An 18366-nucleotide genomic window follows, 5' to 3' on the forward strand; every position below is an offset into this window, starting at 1 on the left:
CATCCCATGGCCCCTGAATGCGACGGAGCTCCTCACCCCATGGCCCCTGTATGTACGTCTTGCTCACATGGACATTAATTGCACCTCGATCCCAACTATTTCGGCAACAGAGTGAATAAAATGATAAAACAGCTCAAAGTAAAGGAAAAGACAGCAGTCAGCGATCAGTGTGATTAACCCTTCGTATATTGTTGTCTGATTTGCTTATTAAAGGGATGTTTGGTGCTACAGTTCAGATGTTTTCATAAAAATACGACAAAATGGAATTATGTTATTTCAACCCTTATTATCCTGGGTTATTAACCCTCACATCCCTGCTCAGACCCACAGGGCAGTCTGAAGGGACACTAGTGTAAATGACCTCTCACCATGGTGTGGCTTCACCTGCCTTCATTGGTGGGATGGTAAACTTAACATCAGACTGAGAGGACAAGTTGTCCTGTGAAGACAGCATCTGTACGACTAAAGGAGGGGATGAGCTTTACAGCCAATGAAATACTTTTTGAAGTGTAGTCACTGTTATAAAGTAGAAACAAATTGAGGGACAAAATTAATCCATTCCCATAAGTCAGATCTGTTAATGTAAAAAGAATAAGCCCCATGTTCGAATGTCGGAGCTTTCCGGAGTGGTCATCGTGTATTGTTAATTTGAATTTACAATTGTCTCGGTTTGGTTAAAATGTTTGTTCTTTTTCCTCTTTGGCTATAGCCGTGGCTCAGTTGGTAGCACTCTCGTCTCTGAGTCAGGAGGTTGTGGGTGCCCATTCCAGCAACTTGAACACAAAATCTAGGCTGACACTCCAGTGCACTACTGAGGGAGTGCTGCATTGTCTTTCGGATGAGAAGTTAAACGAGGCCCCATCGGCTCTCTCAGGTGGGTGTAAAAGATCCCGTGGCACTATTTCAAAGAAGAGCAGGGGGAGTTCTCCCCCGTGTCCTGGCCAATATTTATCCCTCAATCAACATCACTAAAAAAACAGATTATCTGGTCATTTATCACATTGCTGTTTATGGGACCTTGCTGTTTATGGGACCTTGCTGTGTGCAAATTAGCTGCTGAGTTTCCTACATTACAGCAGTGACTACATTTCAAAAAGTAATTCATTGGTTGTAAAGAGCTTTGGGATATCCTGAGGTCATGAAAGGCGCTATGTAAATGTAAGTCTTTATATTTCTTTATATTGGATTTTGCAGTGTTCCCCTCACTGTAGAGCGTGTTTCTTTTGCCGAGGGTGCGATCAGCAAGGCCTCTCTCTCGTAAACTAGAATCTTATTAGACCTTGATCTGCTGCATTGTTTACTTGGATGCCTTTGGAGGCTGCGTGTGACTCTGTGACAGGCTGTCTGCTTAATCTTTTCATCTACATCATAAGGCAGAATACCCTGTGATTTGGTGCCAGGCAGATCTAATGTCATGATCCATATGTTATGGAAAGTGGCCCAATCTGAAAAGATGATGGAAATCAAAACAGAAATTGCTGCAAGTTCACAGCAGGTCAGGTTATGTTTATTGTCTGACTGAGTCAGGAAAAGTTTCGGCAGACATAGTCCTTTTTGGATGATTGTCAATGTTAACCTTGAAAGCTTTTTTCCCAGGTTGGATCTGCTGAACATCGCCTGGTAGAAGTGGCTGTGTGTGTTGCTGAGCTGAATACGGTGAAGACTATTTCATACCCTTAAACTCTTTGATTTGCCTTTGTTAAAAGATGATGACTTCAGGACCAAGCCTGCAGCCTATGACACATCTCCTGTTGTCTTTGTCCAAGATTAAGAATCCTATTATGGCATCCCAAAAAGCAGAATTGTGTCACAATTTATATGTACGGTCCTCTTATGTGTCTCCCCATTTATTCCTAGTCACTTGTGTGACTCATAAGCTTCAGATCTTATAGCTACACTGCTAGACTGGTACCGATGGATTCAATCTGCTTCTACTGGTTTCATCCAATGTCTAGTCAAGAATAATCGTGAGTCATGTTCTATCCTTCCTGTATCTTGTAAGCTGCAGCTTATTTGGAATTCAGGGTTCACCATCATATTGTACCAGGGTTTACAGTTTGCATTACTCTCTTCAAAAGTACTTCATTGGCTGTGCAGTGCTCTAGGATGTCCTCAGGATGTGACAGGTACTTTATAAATGCAAATTCTTTCTTTTACAACGGCAGGGGCAGCACTTTAAATGTAAAGTTTTCTCCCTAGAAATACCGGGGGAGTGGGGGGAATGGATTTTTGTAATTCCTACTTAAAAAGGAAACAATTCAATTGGACCAGGATCTCCAACAGCCTGTCCTGTTGGTTCTCCCGTACAGGGAAGACCCACTTACAGGTTGTTTCTGGTATGTCCTTGTCAAGCTGGCTTCCATAAAGATGAGCAGCCATTGGCATCCTTCCTCTTCTCATCAGCCTTTTCCACTGCTTAGAAAATCGATCGCGTCTAAATGGGTAGGCCTGAGGTGCACCCAGTACTGGGCATCGGGCCTCATTTAAGCTACGGCCACCTGCTGGGCCTCCCCAGACAGTTCACGGTGAAAAGGCTTCGAATTTCAGGCTGCTGCATTGCGAGAGAGATGGGAGAGATGGGCAGATCGTGAGATGAAGGGCCAATCGGAAGGGGGAACAACCAGGAAAAAGCGCGCGTTCAGAACATCGGGAGGGGGTCAAGGAGGTGTTTGGGAAGGGGGGGGGTGAGTGGTGACTTGAGGGGGGGGGTTGCATGTGGCGGCGGTTGAGGGGGGGAGGGGGGGTTATTTGTTTATGCAAAGGGACTAACGCCTGTTTCAGGCGCAGGCCCTGGATGTCTTTCTTTTGCTGTCACTTATATGGCAGGCAATGCATTTCTGGCTCATAACGAACCTGCGCTACCTGCCCGCCATATTGGTGGCTTAGGCATCCGTTTAGCGCCTGTAAAACGGGTGGTGCCCTCAAATCTTTAGGCCAATACCTAAGTCCGAGACAGTGCTGAGCCCTAATTGGGTTTGAGTACAAGGATCATTTTCAAGAGTAGGAATGATGCTGCTTCCCTATTCACTTCAATAGTGGCCGTATAGAGAGCGATTTAATGGTTGCATCATTCAAGAGGGGTTTTTTTGGTCAGGAGACTGGTCTACATAAAATTGCTTTCAGACCCTCCTGACATGAAACATTTGTAAAATAAGAGATGTAAAAAATACTTCCCCCTTTCTTTTTAAGTCTGAACATAGTCCATGTGGATTCAATACATTCAAAAGAGTTTCCATTCATATACAGCAGCTTTCATCAAGCTTGGAACTGTAATACTTCAAACGCCAGACAACTGGAAACTGACTTGCACTGAATACAATCTTAAAGAAAACAATTGAGGTTGTTGACAGTTGTGCATTTACTCTCTAACACTGACATTCCAGAGTGCCAACCCAGATACTCATCATCTTCAGTGCACTCCGTGAGTGTGCCTGTAAACTGGCTAGTGTTTGGTTAGAGGCCATTAACAAACAGGCTGACTCACACGACTCAAGTTTAACATGATTCAAAGCAACGCAAGGCCATAAAAGTTCATATTTGATCTGTGGTTCCTGTTGTCACTGTCATTACTGTTGGTTTCATCCTTCTACAATCCTCATTTCCCTTCGCTAACTAACTCAGCCCATCGAAGCATGAACTAGCACCATAAAGGACCTAAAGAAAAATATTGAACAATTGCCAGATACAAACTTGGACCTCTAAAATCCAAATAGTCTAAAGCAAAGTTTGAACAGACCAAGACCAGCAGCAATTCAGAGTCCAGATTGAACCAAACTTCAGATATCCTAAAAAATTTAAGTTTTGGAGCAATTTGAGATGATTCAAGACTCTCCCTTAAAAATCAGCAGTGCACTTGTGTAATAGGGAAACATACTAACTTGGATCCCTTATAAATACATGTGGTATGATTTTGGAGGTTCTGTATTTTGTAAATTGGTGGGACAGTATTCTGAAAAAAAATGTGACTATATCCAATCTATTCTTGCTTACGGTCCAGTGACCACAGACACATCTGTATGTCCGAGTGAAGGGTTGTGCAGTGGAGGGTGTGGGCAAGTGGCCCGGTGAGGTCGGAAATAACTCTGAGTTTGCTGGTACTATAACTCCCAGATCTCCTCACACTCAGACCGGGTCACCTACACTGATCTGGTTTCCAGGCCTATCCTGCTAATAGCTCCTCTCTTGTAATTTACTGCAACAGACACCCCAGGATTCCATGATTGATGTTCCCAGACTACCCCCGACAGATACTTTAGGAGCGCCTGACTGATGTTTTAGGAATTACATTGAGTCGACTGCACAGAAACAAGTTATTCGGCCCAACTGCTCGATGTCGGCGTTTATGCTCCTCACGAGCATCCTCCCACCCCTCTTCATCTAACCCTTTCAGCATATCCTTCTATTCCTTTCTTCCTCGTGTTTATCTAGCTTCCCCATAAAACACTTCTCTGCTATTCGCCTGAACCACTCCTTGTGTTAGCATGTAACATATTCTCACCACTCTCTGGGTAAAGAAGTTTCTCCTGAATTCCCTATTGAATTTATAAGTGACTATCTTGTATTATGACCTCTAGTTTTGCCTACTATCATTCCCCCATTCTCTCTGAGCTAGGAATCTACAACAGACTCTGAGGCCTTTCAGACTCCAATTTTTTTTTCCTGAAAGTTTAACGTTGAGCTTTTAAAGTCAAACTTGGCTTTAGACTGAATGCTCATCTTTAGGGGTCAGTTCAAAGTGAAGAAAAGATCAATGTCTTTTTCAAATCTTTTCAGAAAAGATGAATATTAGAGAAGAAAAAGGAATGGGAAAAATTAAGGAGAGTTTCGGAGATGAGAGATGAGATAAAGTAGAGTTGTAACAATAATTTTCTGTTGCTAGATGTTGTACACTATTGAAACACAGTAACTTACAGAATTTGTAGAAGAGTGAATCAACGTCAAAACATTTTATAAATCATCCCATAATTTTATCTGTACATTTAATATCACAGATACAGCATCTACAATTATTTTCTGTTTGACTTGAGTCTATAACATAATTTCTGTCTTTGTTCTACCTGCCCAACAGCCTTCTTTAATTTGCACTTTTCTCCTCTTTGCAACAAAGGATAGATCTGTTGTTATGGAGATTGCATGAAAGTTTATTTCTTAGAAAGTATTCTTACGTGGTAGATTATTGCTCTCAATTAGTCAGGAGTGATTTCATTATTTAATATTTGGGCCACCAGAATCCTAATGTAAGCCCATTAATAAAGTCTTGTCAAGCAGTTTGGAGCTATATGAAAGGGGTGACAAAGACTTTCAAAAGTTTGCATATGGTTTGGCTCAAGTCTTAGCTCAGAGAGCCAAGCAGAGTCCTGACTCCACTCAGACTCAACTCAACCGTAAACATATCTTTGGTTTTATCTATGTTTGGCCTTCAAGTCATACAGTTGCGCAATGATTTTCTTCGACCCAGTTCCATGATGGTTTTGAACCAGCAGTGCATCAGAGGTTGAGAAAGGCCATTGATTTAATAATACTTTTCATCTTAAAGCAGATTGAAATGTCACAAGCTTTTCACACGCTCAATTTTCCTCTCTGGCCTTGTATAATTCCCCTCCATCTCTGACTTATCTCAGAATGAAGGAGGAAGTTATTGTGCGTTTGTGCGCTCCACTGTTAATATTTTATATGAATTACTCATATAATCTGATCGTTAGTCAGAATTTCCTGAAATGCTTCCCGGTGCAAGTATATTTCATTGGGTTACATTAAGTCTTATTTTGTTGGGATTGGCATCAACTAAAGACATTACCTGTCCGACATTTCCGATTTGATTGGCTTACGTGCTGAATCCAAACTTCAAAGGTAATTCAGCAATTCTTTGATTTGTTCTGTTTTCACTTTAGAATGTTAAGATTCAAAGTTATGAAGTGTTAGTTCTACTAAGATATCTGCAGTGACTAGGTACCAACCAATAGAATTTTTTTTAGGCTGTACTGTACTTTATATCCAGAAGAATTACCAACAGTAATGATAGTAAACACAAGAGGAATTTCACAACTCAATTTCTTTTATCAATTTTCCGCTCTTGAAGCTCTTGTAACTAAATATTAAATCTATGGTTATGGAACTCAACATCTGGAGAAATGAGGTACTTACTGAGCTAAAGCATACTGTGTGATATGGGTTAGTTGGGTGCTGCAATAGTGGGAAATCATATACAGCTTGAAATAATTAGCCATTCCCCTCTCCTGCTATTTATTCAGTCATCCAGAACAATAATATAACAATGTGTTGGGGATATAACAGATATTTAAAGTTCTGTTCAAACCATGAATTGGGTTTATTATTCAGCACTTAAAGTCCATCTCTAATTTTAGTGGTGTAGCTTTGTTTGAATTAAAAGTTATCAATGGGGAGCCTCTGTTGGTGTGCTGTCACAAAGCAGTGCAGACCACACTCGTTTCATGTGCACGAACTTGTATAGCATCTAGAAATACCATCAGTATAACAATGGGGAGGTTGGCAGGAGTGGAGGGGTGGGGGTGCATGTGAGGGAGCGAGTGGAGGGGTAGGGAGGAGGGAGAAAGGGTCCCTGCCCCAGCGATAAGTATGAAAGTTAAATTGAGGGACTCAAGGCAGTATTTCATCGCAATGCAGAATATGGGCAGCACATGCATTTCATTGAAGGGAGAATATACCAGATAACTTCCAAATTCCAGCATAAGTAGGCAACAGGGCTCAGGATGAATCACAGCAATGCCAAATGTACAATTTTTCTCCCCTCCCTTTGGATTGACTCCTGGAGCTGCTTTTCATTCATGACTGGCATCTCTGCATATTTTGCCAGTCCTCTGCAAGGGCCATTTGCCAGGGCCAGGATGGGTACAGCCCTTGGAAACAAAGAATCCCACATCACAGAAAAAGGATTAAAAGGAAAAAACACTGCCAATTAGTGTAAAAACCAGGATATGATTTGTAAAAAAAAAGGGAAAATCTTAAATTTAAACAGTGTTTATACTTGGACTATTAATTGTTAAACATTTTGTCAGTTTTCCTGAATCAACCTATGATGTGTTTGTTTGCCATGTTTGATTTGAAAAAAAATGTTGATTAAAAAGTTAAACAGTTATCAGATTGAAAACAGGATTAAAAGTTATCGAGTAAGTACAGGAACATAATGTCAAATACTCTATGGATCATTATGGTTCCAGCTCGACTGGGACAATGGAAATGTGGGGTGTAATTGGTCAGGATTGAATAATATTATATATTGTAGGACCAGACCAATGTCGTGAAGTTTCACCCAGTTAATTTTAGGGGTCAGGGAGAAATCTGACAGAACATTGTCTCAGAGGTTTTCCAGTGGGAGATGAAGTAAATTGGGAAGAGTCCCTCACAACACAAATTGGACAATGTGGGTTCAATGGGGCGAATATCTAGTTCAAGTTTTATATTAAGCTTACGTTCTGAAGATCACAATATAATATTCACAATTTGCACTGCGGATTTCACTGCTACAGACAGAAGGTAATGCAGAGGCATTTCCATACGGACTTTGGTGGAGTAATACTGTGGACTTACCCTAGAAGCTGCATTTAGTTTGTTTGACCTGTTGTTCTTAATAGTTAATACTCTTAATAGGCAAAGTCAACATGGTTTATGAAAAGGAAATCGTGATTGACAAACCTATTAGAGTTTTTTGAGGATGTAACTAGCAGGGTAGTTAAAGGGGAACCAGTGGATGTCGTATATTTGGATTTTCAAAAGGCATTCGATAAGGTGCCACATAAACGATTGTTACGCAAGATAAGGGCTCAAGGGGTTGGGGGTAATATATTAGCATGGATAGAGGATTGGTTAACGGACAGAAAATAGAGAGTAGGAATAAACGGGTCATTTTCAGGTTGGCAGGCTGTAATTAGTGGGGTGCCACAAGGATCAGTGCTGGGGCCTCAGCTATTTACAATCTATATTAATGACGTAGATGAAGGGACTGAGTGTAAAATATCCAAGTTTGCTGACGATACAAAAGCTAGGTGGGAAAGTAAGCTGTGAGGAGGACTCAATTTTCCCAGGAAATTGCGGGTGTGTTGGGGCTCCAAAAATTGGGGAAATCCCGTTCGGGTTCGGAACCCGGCTTCAACCCACAGGCTTCCGGGTTCCCCACTGACGCGTCTAGGTGCATGCGCGCCTCCCGAATGTGGAAGTCCCACCAGCAATTAAAGCCGGTGGGATGATACTTGACACAGTTGTTTGGGCAGTTTACGTACATGAAGTACTTACTTTTCTCCACATTTTGGCAGGGGTGCGATTTTGAAGCATTCTTCAGTGTGTTTCCCATGCTTTGGGAAACACTCCATGTTGCAACATACGTGTTTCAGCCAGCAGCCAGTGGGACATTCAAATGCTTATTTGACAGATGGGGAGAAAAGGTCACTTATTACAACAGGGCACTCTGTTCTTTCAGACAAAGTTTTGGCTGCGAGATCTTTGTGTTTTCACTGAAAATTCTTACTTTCCACTCAAAATTCTTCTGTTCACACATATCTAACTACTTTGCGGACCCCCTCAAACTCACATCGTCAGGATGCGGGGGCGCCATGGCTGCATTCACCACTACATCCGTTGACAAGCAACATCACCAGCTTCGCCAGGCACGGCATCCACCTCTGCCACTTGGAGCTCCACAACACAGTGCTGCGCCTTAGGCACCGACACAAGAGCATAGAGGGCAACAACAGAGAGGGGTGCCACTTGAGCAGGCCCCATCCATATCTGCCACCCACATGGAGGAGGAACCACCCTTGGGCTCACCTGGCTGCTCGTGAGGCCAGGGAGTCACTGATAAGTGAACGATTCTCCTAATATCAGAAAGTGTGAACAGTCCAGTTCTCACACCACCTGGAAAGAGCAGTGCCCACAGCAGGCCGCCCACCCCTCCCTGCACAAAACAGTCCTGCAACTACACATACACCCACTATAAGGGGTCGGCCATTTAGGACTGAGATGAGGAGAAATTTCTTCACTCAGAGAGTTGTGAATCTTTGGAATTCTCTGCCCCAGAGGGCTGTGGATGTTCAGTCATTGAATATATTCAAGACTGAGATCGATAGATTTTTAGACACTAAGGGAATCAAGGGATATGTGGATCAGGCGGGAAAGTGGAGTTGAGGTCAAAGATCAGCCATGATCTTATTGAATGGTTGAGCAGGCTCGAGGGGCGATATGGCCTACTCCCAGTCCTATTGCTTATGTTCTTATGTTTGAGCTTGCAGAAGTCAGAATACATGAAGACGGATAGAACTTTAATCAATAAATGGAAAAGGACTTCACCAAAGGGCATCCCTGTTGCAACTCTTGGGAATGTGACAAGGAACAAAGGGATATCAATAGCTACAGTGTGTTACTGAAGGTAATGAGAAGAGTGAACACAGTATTTTTGCAGGAATTTGAACTTGAAACTTAACTTGGAAAATTAGCATTACATTGCTCCAGTAAGACTCAGTTTACTTTTTACAGACACAGTAAATTTTCACTAGTGCCTAAACTATCACTTTAGCAAGACTGAGCAGAATCAAGTCCCACCTCAAGACTTGAGCACATAATATAGGCTGAAGCTTGGTCAAAGAGGTGCATCTTAAAGGAGAGAGATGGAGAGGTGGAGAGGTTTAGGGAGGGAATTCCAGGGCTTAGGGCCTAGGCAGCTGAAGGCACGGCCGCCAATGGTGGAGCGATTAAAATCAGGGATACACAAGAATCCAGAATTGGAGGAGCAGAGAGGTCTCGGAGGGTTGTTGGGCTGGAGGACGTTACAGAGATAGGGAGGGGCGAGGCCATGGAGGGATTTGAAAACAAGGATGAGAATTTTAAAATTGAGGCGTTGCCGGACCGGGAGCCAGTGTAGGTCAGCGAGCACAGGGGTGACCTTTCGCATCCACATCCCAATGGCCAGTTACTGAGCCAAATATCAGGGGAGTGGCAATTGGCCAACAGCCCACACTGTCAGTCAAGGACTGGTGTGGGAATCTAACATAGGGCAGAAAACATAAAGGCAAGAATACAGCTTTGGAGGCTGTGCTGGGTTTTCAAAATGTGTCGCACTTCATTTGGTATCTCAGACTCTTATAGTTGAGAACTGTATTTCATGAAAACTACATTTTCCTGACTGCAGAGCATCTGCCTGTCACTAACTGGAGAATCCAAATGTTCCCTGGTCTGTTTTGTCCTGTAAGCATTGCGTGTCTTGCGATCAACAGCTGTGAAATATTTATGCCAGGTTTTTTTTTGTCTCTTATTAACTGCTTTAGTTTCAAAACTGAGATATTCTACAATGAAGTTTGTGAGTCTTTTCTCGGCCCACTTCACTGCAGAGTACAGAAAGTTCAGCTCCCCGTCTTGAATCTCAAGTGAGCACCCACCTGCATATTTGAACTTTGAGGGACAGTCACATGAACAAAGGCAAACTCAACTCAAAACAACTTGTCTCAGATTTGATGACTTGAGGAGAACTGTTTAAAAAAAAAGAAACAAGTTAGTCATGAGTACGCCAGGAGCCAATGTATGAACATCGATTGATGCAAACTGGGAACAAAGCCGAGGAGCACTGTGCAGTGCTGATTCAGATTTCCTGTGGTTCGGGGGGGACCCTAATCACTCCTGCAACAGCTATGGAGCATGGGAAATGTGAAATCTTTGATTTGCCTACAATTATGAAGACCTGCAGACAAATGGAAGGCCTTGAAACTGTTCTGTTTTCATGCACTATTTTGAAAATATTTAATTTTATTTGTCTTCCTCCTCTTCAGTTTCTCCCCACTTATTCTGGAAAATTCAGAAAAGGAATTCCCAATTTCCTGTGTTTCACTCAGAGCAGGACTCATGCATGGGATTTGCAGGTGGCAGTGGGGAAAACCGAAAAAGGAAGAAATATAAATGGCTAAATAAGACTGAATAGCAGGGATCCCACATTCCCAGCGTGGGTTGGAGACGGGCCAATATTCAGTCATGTATCCTAACGTTGGAACCCTGATTTACTATCCTGCACCCCTAAGAGCACTAATGCCTGCTGGGAGTGTTGAATTTGCTCACGAGTACTTTTACAGTAGTACATCGAACGTTTTAAGGCAGTTCAAATGTCCACCGGACTCTACATTGCAGCTGAATCAGAGAATTCAGATGTCCCATGCACCAGGGAGCCACTTCACCAGAAATGTGAAACTTTGATTTAACCATCTGCAAGGGCCAGGAGAGGCAGCACATTCCAGCAATGAGCAGCCCCTCTTCAGGCACGGAAGTCACTGCCTCCCCAGCATTAACATTTGGGGAACAGTTACTCCCCCTGCTCTCCTTAATTTGGCAGCTGCCTAAGCCTTAAGCTCTGGAATTCCCTCCCTAAACCTCTCCGCCTCTCTCTCCTCCTTTAAAACACTGCTTAAAACCGACCTCTGTGACTCGTCACCTGTCCTAATATCTCCTTACGTGGCTCAGTGTCAAATTTCTTTGTTAACCGCTCTGGTGAAGCGCCTTGGGATGTTGCACTACGTTAAAGGTGCTATATAAATGCAAGTTGATATTGTTTGGTTATTCCACCATATTTTGCATTGCAATGAAGCTGAAAATACTCTGCAGTGTTGCAATTGGGCAATCGAGCAGAAATAATTACAGGTTAAGAGCAAATGTTGTGGACCTGTCCCTTGGACAATCTTTCCTTCCTTGTTACGTTCCTCCTCTTCCCCCATCTGTGTACTGTCCTGTATTATTTCCATCATTTCCATATGTTGTTGTTGTACAATTATCTCATTCAACCATGTCCCCTCACAGGAGTTTGACCATCCACAGGAAAGGCAAGCTTACAAATTCCAGATACGCAACAGCCATTGTCCTGTGAGATTAAACCTTTCATTTCACTGAGAGCGTTCAAAAATGATGCCAGAGATGGAGGTAAATACACTACTAACGTAGTGAAAGTAAGGTCAGGTCAGACTGATTTCTGGTTTCTAGAGTAGGCATAATAGAAAAATAGATCAGGAGGTGGTATTTTTGATTAAATATTATAAAATGTGTTTGTTCTCTTAACATCCATAACTCCATTGTATTGTCATTCCCATATCCTCACACACTGATGGCATTTACAGTGCTCACAGTAGGATGGAATGAGATGGCCTTTTTCTCCCCCCAAACGCACCTAAACCATTCTGCTACTTGTTTTCTCAACCTATTGATCAAGAACCAGACAGACAGATGCTTCCGCATAGAACTCAGTCCTGTACTCAGCACTGTCCTCTGAAATGTCAGCCATGGGGTCAGGCCCGACTTGCTAGATCAGACTCCAGGCCAGAAACCAATTACACACAATACTGCTGGGAACCACTCCTGGTGCAGGGCGTTCACATGTACACGTGACACTAGAGGGTAGAAATTACGATCGGCACTGTTTTTGTATGAATGCTTAATACAAAATTCCCCTGTGCTTTAAAATGGGTGTTTGTTTTAAACTGGTTAACTCCTGCCTTAAAATAGCACAGACAGGAATTTGGTACAGGCGCATTAAGGTTCGTCGAGAACAGCGGCAATCGGAGTTCTATCCTTCCCTTTCCTTTACGTCATTCCACCAACGAGATAAATTAGTGTGGCTTTGGCCACGGATTAGTTCTCTCACTGAACATTGCTCCTTCTCCTTATACCTCAGAGACCAGGACAATTTGCAATTCCACTTGTAAGATGCATTCAGATCAAACTCCAGCCCATCAAAATCCACAGAAATGGAGTGTTGGGACAGAAACGCATGGGGTGGGTGTGAGGCTCCAGAGTCAACTCTAAGTGTAGAGCTCAGAAAATATCCTGAAGTCCAGCTCTGAACAAGTAATTAATGGAGATGAAGTCCCAGATAGGAAAAATATAAAAGTGGTTTGAGCATTTGATATGTATCAGATGTAACATCTCTTGGTTTTAACTGCAGATCATTTCTTGATATATTTGCATTATCAATGACTAATGTGAGAATTATCACACATCAAGGGCACACAGTTCATTGACAGCTGTTCTCACTAATGCATTCATGGTGGACATAAATATGTCTTGAAAAAAATAAAACCCACACTTAAAATGAAACAGATATAGCCTTTGCTATCACTCCTGGGTAATCTAATTTTGGGGTTCAGGTACAGGTTCGATGGGCCAAATGGCCTCCTTCTGTACTGAAATGATTCTATGGTTCTAGATGACAGTTATCAAGCATTTTGACTTCTCTCTGGTGGTTTAGACTGCTACGGGGGAACACCCCTATCTATATCTTCATTATCTCCGAACTTGACATTTCTAATGCACTCAACAATTTCACAATCTCCTGCTCCTGCAGAACTCTGCTACCCACATCGTATCCTGTGCTACGTCCCACTCACCTACCACCCCATCCTTGCTGAGCTCTACCAGGCATTGCCCGTACTTGATTTGATTTCAATATAAGCTCCTCCTTGGCCTCTCTCCACCCTACATCCATAACCTCCGCCAGCCCCACAACCCAGCTTTCCTCACCTCTTGTGAGACTGGACTGCTGGAGATATCCTCCCAGCCCCAACTTTGACAGAACATGGTTCATCCATCATAGCCCTGCACTTGGAAATTCCCTCCCCAAACCCCTTTGCCTCACTACACCTCCTCCACCTTCAAAAGCCTACTCAGAACCTACATTTTTGATCTTGCTTTCAGTCGCTAGCCCTAAATTGTCTCCCAGTTCCTGCTCTGCGTTTGATCTCCTCTCCCTTGTGAAGAACCTTGGGATGCTCCACTACATTACCAATGTTATACAAGCAAATATTATCCGAACCCATCGATTAAAAGCAGCTCACGGTCACTCCCAGGTATCTGTTACTCTCTATTCAGTAAATAAGGCTGGTGGAATTAGTAAATAGTTCAGCTTGGCCCATTTTCTGTTACTCACCACACTGAATGTTGTATAGATGAAAGGAGATATCAAAAAGTAGGACAAAGAAACCATAGTCACACATGTACAGTTTACCCAGTTCTGAAATGAGCACAACTTTACCAAGTTTAAATTATTTTTTAGCCAGTAGTGGAACTGTCATTTTGTGCTTAATTATCTGTAGTTTGGTGTCGGTTGAACCCGCAGCATGGAACTGTAATTCCCCAAATGTTGACACCGCTGGAACTTCCGACTGCACTGTATAATTTATGAACCAGTCAGCAATTATAACCTACATCTTTTATCTTTCATAGTCCAGGCCTTGACATTGGGACACTTCCTTTAGTCCCAGTATGTTCTGCGCAAGACTATTAAATTTTGGGTGGGCAATTCCTGTGACAATGGAAACTCCCCAGCACAGTTTCCTGCAGGCAGGGTGCAGTGATAACAACTTGGCACAACAACTTCAGTACTCGCAGTAGGAAAATACTCTCCAACAAAAACTCATGAGTTTATTTCAGCCAGTCCAAAGTTAACACAATCTCTTGAAAATTTTGATTCAAAATAAAATTGATCTGATTAAAAAAAAAACAAAATCTGCAACACTAAGGCTGCTATCAAACTACAAATTTGCAGTTGATGTCATGTGGTTTTGGATGCACACCAACATGAATGTGGGATATGACTCTGCAATCTGCTCAATGATCTGATTCCTGAGAGCACTGCAGCTAAGGGGCGTGGGACCACCTCCAGGGGGTACTTTCTTACTGTTTAGGTTTGGCACAAAATGTAGTATAACTCCATTCGGATGCAAAGCCAAGTTTAAAAAGTACTGGACTTGCTGCATTTAAGATTTTTAAGCTTACTGCGGACTTATTTTCACTTATGGGTGATGCAACGCTCTCCTCTGGTATCTGTACGGTTAAAAGCAGCCAATTGCATAGCTCGGGTCTGCCAACTGCACCTTGTACATTACTGATATCTGTAGGATAACGGCAGGCCAATACGTTATGGGGTAAATTCTCTGAATTAGCATCCCTGGCGTCAGAGCTGCGTGTGATGGGAACACGTGCTGGGAATTTGGGCAACACCCAATTCGAGGCCAGCTCAATTTTCCATCCATTAGTTTTTCTCTTAACTGCCAAAGCATTTCTATGACAAGCACACCATTACACACCAACAGATAACATCGATAAAATCCTTAATTCAGCTTGAGTAAATTTAAAGTTTGCTGATTACTGAAAACCACAAAACTGAAAGCGCAAGCAGAGTTCAATGATGATATTTCAATGCTATTTTTATTTTGCACGGCAAAGGCTGACTGGGTAACTCATCAGTAACAAAAGTGATTCACAGTCAAGTCCCACGAGAGGAAATGGAAACTGTGTTTCATGGGGAGATACTGTGTAACTCGGTCTCTCACAATCACCGAGATGGTCAGGATCAAAAAACATTTTCGAAGATTTTTGCTTGTTCTTTGGGAAGAGGGAAAAACCATCAGGTCCTCAAATGGTGCCATTCTGATGTAGTTACCAACCCACATGAATGTAACAAACCAAGACCTGCTGAGCCTTGTCATGGTTGAGTCTTACATAGAATGAGAAGGAGGCCATTCGGCCCATCGTGCTTGCGCCGGCTCTTTGAAAAAGCTATCCAAATAGTCCCATTGCCCTGCCCTTTCCCCATAACTCTGCAAAATTTTTCTCCTTCAAGTATTTCTACAATTCCCTTTTGAAAGTTATTATTGAATCTGCTTCCACCGCCTTTTCAGGCAGTGCGTTCCAGATCATAACAAAAAAATTTCTCTTCAACTCGCCTCTGGTTCTTTTGCCAATTACCTTACGCTTTGAGCTTTGAAATGATGCCATGGGATAATAGCATAATGAGCGCTTAAAACATATACGTCTGAAATTCCTCTCTGCTATTTTAGCAGCGGTGCTAACCAGCTTAAAATAAATGGGTTAATGCCTTGAGAGAGAGGAATTTCAGACCAATGTGTTACCAGTTTGTATGCTTTGATCACACAATGTGATTTCATGGCCTTAATACGATAGCCTTTGCTCCTCTGTGATGCACGGTGTATAAGACTGGAGTTATACTTCACTGAACAGTGTGAGCCGACTTACCTGAGGTGGTTTCTCATTAATTGCTTTATAGTGAGGTGGGAATTGAAATTATCGACCTGACTCCTGAGTTAAACAGCTTCTTCCGCATCAGTGTGCACCCGAAAATGATTTTGTAACAAAGCGAAACTAATAGCTAAACTGCACCCAAAGGCCTATAACTTTTTTTTCACGAGTGGATCATCAAGATGTGTTCATTCGTGGCTGCACAACTCCTTGAAGAACCTAAAATATCTCTTTAAGTTAACTTTCGATCATTGCAGCTTTGTAGAAATATCAGACTAGGCCAGAGAAATGACTAATTCTTCCTCCAGATAACGTGGCATTGTTTTTATGACTGTGTTTGATGACATAAAAGTCTGCTTTTTTTGTTGTTTTTCTTTCCCCGCTTAGCAAAAGAATAACTGACTTTATAATTCACTCGTGACTCCCCATCTCGAATCAGGAAATTGTAAGATGGGACGTGGCCTCTTTCACTGGCCCATAAAACATTTGGGCTCTTACCCTTACTGGCAGAGTGTGAAGTGGAGGATGAGGTGCCACCCTGAGAACCCAGGCACTCATCACTGAGAGAGCCTCGGGCTGGGCAGATTCCATTCGGCAGCTTGCGTTTCAACCGTGGTTTTAAAGGTCAGGAGCACGAGGTCACTCAGTGTTTTTAAACTGGACAAAGGACTAACTGGAAATTGTAGTAAATCACAAATTAAAGCAGAGTTTTAATTATGTATTACTCAGTTGAGAATGCAGAACTGTATCAGTACGCATGGTACTTAATACCACACATTTCACTGCAGATAAATAGCACTCTTAAAAATAAGATTAAAATGATGGTTTAAATCTAATTAATTTTGATATTAGAACTGGCAGTGTTTAAAGTGATTGCTTTTCATTTTGCGTTGCTCATGCTGATTGCCCTGCATCTTGAATTGTTGGAGCCACATCCAACTCTTAATTTTTTTCAGTTTATATTTGTTCCATTAGTCTAATTTTCAAAACTTTTGCAACTCTGCTTTCTGATTTGAGGCAAGATTTCCTCTGGCTGTTATGTGTTAATAACATCATTGATGTAGCACAGAGATTTACTCTAAACACAATTTCTAGTTAATCCGTAAACCTATTTTTTTCGAATGTGTTTTCAATTGTTAGAAATAGGAAGATTTGTTTGTTAATATTTAGTGAGCTGAGCCAATCTTCCTCCTTTCACTAATACAGAACTTTGATTAACTCCAAGCACCAGGTGTGCGACCTAAATCACCCATTTGGGGTAATTTTGGACGAGATGTTAAACCGAGGCCTTGTCTACCCTCTCAAGTCAACACAAAATATCCCACGGCACCATTTAAAAAAGAGCAAGGAAATTCTCCTGATGTCCTGGCCACTATTTATCCCTTAAACAACATCATTAAAACAGATTATCTGCTCATTTTTCTCAATGTTGTTTGTAGCACCTTGCTGTGAGCAAATTGGTTGCCACGTTTCTCTACGTTACCACATTGACGTTGTGAAAGGCGCTATATAAATGCAAGTGCGTTCTTTCTTTAATTTGCAAACACCTCAATTATGCTAAGTTCAGCTGATTATGCGGCTTGGCTTGACCTGACCTTTTAAAAAATAGTTACGTTGCCAAGTCACATCACCACGTTCTCTGCTTTAACCATGTATCCCACTGTCATGCTGGGTAATGAATGATTGGTTGTCACTTACAGTTGGACTCACAGCAACAACGGTGCTCCCATGGGAGAGGCTGTCCAATCCAGGCAGTCCAGTGGCACAGTATGCAGTCATTATCCGTCGTCCATGGTCGACCAATAACACAACTGAGAGTCGGGCAATTCCTGGAGCACAAGTGATGCAATTCATATCATTATTCCATACATGGTCCAGTCAGGGGAAGGGAATCTTTTATCGTACAGTGGTGGGCCCTGTGTCATTTTCTATGCAAAACAGAAAATGCTAGAAACACACAACAGGTCCATCAGCATCTATATAAAAAAACAGATGGGTTAATGTCTTTGGTGGGACCCTTTGTCTGAGCTGATGTAGGAAGAGCTGGACCAAAACAAAATTGGACAGTTAGAACAGTTCCAAGTCAAGAGTACAGGCACGTAATCTAACTCTCTCATCTTCCAATGGCAGTTTCGATGAAAGCCTCCGCATCAACCTTTCTTTATTCCTTTCAGACCTTCAGTTGTTTCTCACGTTTATAGTCTTTTTTATGCTTTCTGTGTACATTGGGCACAGTTGTAATCTATTATAAAGTAATGTTAATTTTGAAAGACCATCTGGTGTGGGGGCAGGAGGGGAGGGGTAAAAGAAGGGTCAATCTGCTTCCTT

General features: G+C 42.2%; 1 long non-coding RNA gene across 1 annotated transcript in view; it reads left to right on the forward strand.

Moving 5' to 3' along the window:
• The first annotated feature begins 16582 nt into the window (after positions 1–16582).
• The window catches only part of LOC137303941 (uncharacterized), a 107661-nt gene continuing 105877 nt past the window's right edge, over positions 16583–18366 (forward strand). The window contains exon 1 of the long non-coding RNA XR_010958480.1: positions 16583–16662. This is a non-coding gene — a long non-coding RNA (uncharacterized lncRNA). The remainder of the gene's footprint in view (positions 16663–18366) is intronic.

Source organism: Heptranchias perlo, chromosome 36, assembly GCF_035084215.1.
Source record: "Heptranchias perlo isolate sHepPer1 chromosome 36, sHepPer1.hap1, whole genome shotgun sequence".
Taxonomy (NCBI): domain Eukaryota; kingdom Metazoa; phylum Chordata; class Chondrichthyes; order Hexanchiformes; family Hexanchidae; genus Heptranchias; species Heptranchias perlo.